The 4288-nt window shown below is 40.7% G+C and overlaps 1 pseudogene; it reads left to right on the top strand.

Annotated features, from left to right (window-relative positions):
- The first annotated feature begins 168 nt into the window (after positions 1-168).
- Positions 169-1307, top strand: LOC102768149 (annotated as a pseudogene).
- Positions 1308-4288: the final 2981 nt, after the last annotated feature.

Raw genomic sequence — 4288 nt, 5'->3', positions numbered from 1 at the left:
CGGGCCCAGGCCGCCGCCTGGATCTATAAATTTAACGCGATCCCTATCCAAATTCCAGCAGGCCCTTTTGGGGAGAAATCGACAAGCTGGGCTTAAAATTTCTACGGAAATTCAAAGGATTGAGAATAGTAAAAACAATTTCGAAAACAGAAAAGTTGGAGGATTTCTATTACCCGATTTAAAATCTTACTTTACAGCTCCTGGTCTCCCGTGGCTCTCGGCTCCTGCTCTGGCTCTCCCGGCTGTCCGCCTGCTCCGCCCCGTGTGCCGGCGGACCTCGGGAAGTGGTCCCGGCCCTGGAGCCTGCAGGGGGTGGATGAGACTCCGCAGCACCCGCTGCAGGTCGCATACGCCGGGGTGGAGGTAGACGAGCTGGGCAAAGTGCTGACGCCCACCCAGGCTGAGAACCGACCCACTAGTATTGCAAGGGATGGCCTTGAGCTAAGTAAACTCTACACCTTGGTCTCGACAGACCCGGATGCTCCCAGCTGAAAGGACCCCAAACGTAGGGAATGGCACCATTTTCTGGTGGTCAACAAGAAGGGCAGTGACATCAGCAGTGGCACAGTCCTCTCTGATTATGTGGGCTCTGGGCTTCCAAAGGGCACAGGACTTCACTGGCCGCTGAAGTGGGATGAGCCCATTCTCAGCAACCGACCTGGAGGCCACCCTGGCAAATTCAAGGTGGCATCTTTCCACAAAAAGTATGAGCTCAGTCCCCAGTGGCTGGCATGGGCTACCAGGCAGAATAGGAGGATATGTGCCCAAGTTCTGTGAGCAGCTGTCTGGGAAGTGGGGGAAAGCCAGGAAACAGAAATCGCCCCGGGCCCCAAGCAATGTTCTCAAGTTCAGCTATGCATGTAGATTTCTCTCCTTCCCTGTTCCCATACTCATAGGCGAGACCTGAGCAGATCGTGCCTTAGGGTGACTTTTCCTTCTGCCTGTCCTTTAAAGGGTCACACACCCTGCTTTATGTTTTGCTCAAACTTGAACTCCATTTTGGGGGATATTTTGGTACTATGATGGGCTCATCATTAGACATTAGGAAAATGCAAATTAAAACCACAATGAGATACCACTACATATCCACCAAAATTAGAATAATAGAAGAAAACAGACAATACCAAGTTTTGGAAAGGATGTGAAGAAACTGGAACTCTTATACATTACTGAAGGGGATATAAAATGGTACAGCCACTTTGGAAAACAGGTTAGCAGTTTCTTAAAAAGTAGAACACAGACTTACCATACACCTAACATTCCACTCCCAGGAATCTACTCAAAGAAAAATGAAAACATATGTCTACACAAACTTGAATGCTAATGTTCATAGCAGCATTATTCTTAATAGCCAAAAAAGTGGAAACAATCCTAATGTCCATCAATTAGTGAATGGATAAATGTGGTATATCTTTACAGTGAAATACTACTCAGCAGTAAAAAGAGACAAACTGCCCTAGCTGGTTTGGCTCAGTGGTCAGAGCATCGGCCTGCAGACCAAAGTGTCCCGGGTTCGATTCTGGTCACCTCCCCAGCACTGGGCCCTGGTCAGGGCTCATGCTCACATTGATGTTTCTCTCTGTCTTTCCCTCTCTCTTCCACTCTCTCTAAAAATCAATTGAGGCAAGGATTAACACCCCCCCCAAAAAAAAGAAATAAAAAAAACAATGCTGAAATAAACATCATGAGCAAATATTTCTTTATGATACATTCCCCCATGTCGGATTCTGGGTTAAAGGGTGAGATATTTTAAAATCTTGTTATAATCAAACTGCCTTCTTTAAAGAATGTACCTGTTTATATCCTTACCAACACTGACTGCTACAAATTGTTTTAATTTTTGCCAATTTTAAAGAGTGAAAAATGAATCACACTGTCAGTTTTCACATTCCTTATTACTAGATAGGCTGAGCACTTCACAAATGTGTATTGGATATTTGTATTTCTTCTATAAATAGACTATACATATTTGCGAGATGGATTTTCCCTGTTGCCAAAAAGCTGAAGTCAGGCACATTATTCACTAATGGTGCCTTATCCTCCAGAATAGTGTGATTATTACCCTGATGCCAAATGTTTGTAAACGTTCCCTTAAATGCGAGCATAGTAAGAGGAATAATTGTCTAAGTTCTTCCTGAACAATGATATGATCTCTGAGTATAAAAGAACAATGGTTCAGCACAAAACTCATTTTCATGATCCAATAAGACGCTATCTTATAAGTCCCAACAGTCCTTTCCTGTTGTGGAGTCTGAGGCACTGAGAAAACTCCATGGAGGTGAGACGCTGCATATGCTCCTGCCTGTGGGACCATTTCACTGTCACTAACTTCTCCAGATGCCCAAACCAAATCAATGTGCTCATGAGTCTATACGAGTTCTCTTCCTGCTCGTTTTTAGCCACCTAAAGCAATGCAATATGTATTTTGTCTCATTTCTATTCTATTTTATATTACTGATTTATACTGGGAATATTAATTTTTCACGTGTCATGTAAGTTTTACGAATTTTCTCTCAACCTATCATCTTTTTTTTTAATATATTTTATTGATTTTTTACAGAGAGGAAGGGAGAGAGATAGAGAGTTAGAAACATCGATGAGAGAGAAACATCGATCAGCTGCCTCCTGCACACCTCCCACTGGGGATGTGCCCGCAACCAAGGTACATGCCCTTGACCGGAATCGAACCTGGGACCTTTCAGTCCACAGGCTGACGCTCTAGCCACTGAGCCAAACCGGTTTCGGCAACCTATCATCTTTTAAATCTGCAATATCTTTGGCCATAAGTTTTGAACTTTTATTTATTGGATCTGTCAATTTTTCCTTTATAATTTTTGGGTTTGTTTTGCCTTCCCCATCCAAATTACTAAAATAATCTCTTATTTTCTTTGTTCATAATTTTGTCTCGATGAAGTTTTATGATTTTCAATAAAATATCTCTATCGCCAAATAGCTAGCCATTTGGACTAAAACACAGTCTATCTTTTTCTTCACTGACATAAAATGCTACCTATAGTATATATTATTAAAATTTTAGATCTGGTTATAGTTTGTTCCAATGATTGATCTATTTCTGTATTAATACCATGCTACTTATATTGTGGCTTTATATGTCAACTCTCCCATCATAATTCCTTTTCAAAGTTTATTTACTATTCTTGTGAATTTACTTTTCCAAATCTTTATGTTTAGCTGAACAAGTTCTTTAAAGTCTTATTGAAATTTTTATTGATTGCACTTTTATGGAAAAAAATGGCAGTCATCTGTACAATGTTGAGTATTCCCATCCAAGAATATTGCCTGTTTTCTTATTATTCATATCTCCTTTTTTGTCTTTCAGCAAATGTTGATTGTATTCATATATACCTTGAGTATTCTTGCCAAATTTATACCTGGATGGTTTATAACTATTGCATTTTCTGATTTGTGTATCTGTGTGCTGTAAATGAGTAAATTATTTAGTAAACTAATAATTTTTGCATGTTCATCTTGAACTCTGTCACTTTACTGAATTCTCTTAGCAGTTCAAGCTTTTCAGTTTCTGGGTTGTCTTTCAAGTAGACAACCTTAGACCTAGTAAATAATGTTCTGTCACTTCCATTCCCAATATTTATATCTCATGTGCTAAGCCCCAGAGAATCATGTTGTAGAATTGAAATGGCAGCTGACATTCTTGACTTGTTCCAGGACTTGAAAATTCAGAAACAAAACAATAACGTGAATTCTGGTGGAATGCAATTGATGACTGCTTCCCACCCTGTAAATTTCACCCTAGTTATTTTATTAACCCCACAAGCCCCCTTTCTATTCAAGTGAAACTTTTTATCAAGATGAAAATTTTTCATCATTAAAAATGATAATTCTGCCAGGACCGGTTTGGCTCAGTGAATAGAGTGTCGGCCTGCAGACTCAAGGGTCTCAGGTGCAATTCCGGTCGAGGGCATGTACCTTGGTTGCGGGCACATCCTCAGTGGGGGGCGTGCAGGAGGCAGCTGATTGATGTTTCTCTCTCATCGATGTTTCTGGCTCTCTATCCCTCTCCCTTCCTCTCCGTAAAAAAATCAATAAAATATATTTTAAAAAAATCATGTTCAGACATGACAGATAAACATCTGTGTTGAAGATATTCTGTTTTTATCAGGTCAACATGCACTTCACCTACATTTCCTTTTGTTCAGGTTGCTGCTGTGGAGAAGACAATGTGGAGGCCCTGACGGAACAAAAGGTTTCTGTTAGATTTTCACAGGCAAGGAATCCCAACTTACTGTTGCCTTCACAGAATATTCAC

This window comes from Myotis davidii, unplaced genomic scaffold (assembly GCF_000327345.1).
Source record: "Myotis davidii unplaced genomic scaffold, ASM32734v1 scaffold2301, whole genome shotgun sequence".
Classification (NCBI taxonomy): domain Eukaryota; kingdom Metazoa; phylum Chordata; class Mammalia; order Chiroptera; family Vespertilionidae; genus Myotis; species Myotis davidii.
The sequence above is the reverse complement of the archived record's forward strand: the minus strand, read 5'-3'. Positions and strand labels throughout refer to the sequence as shown.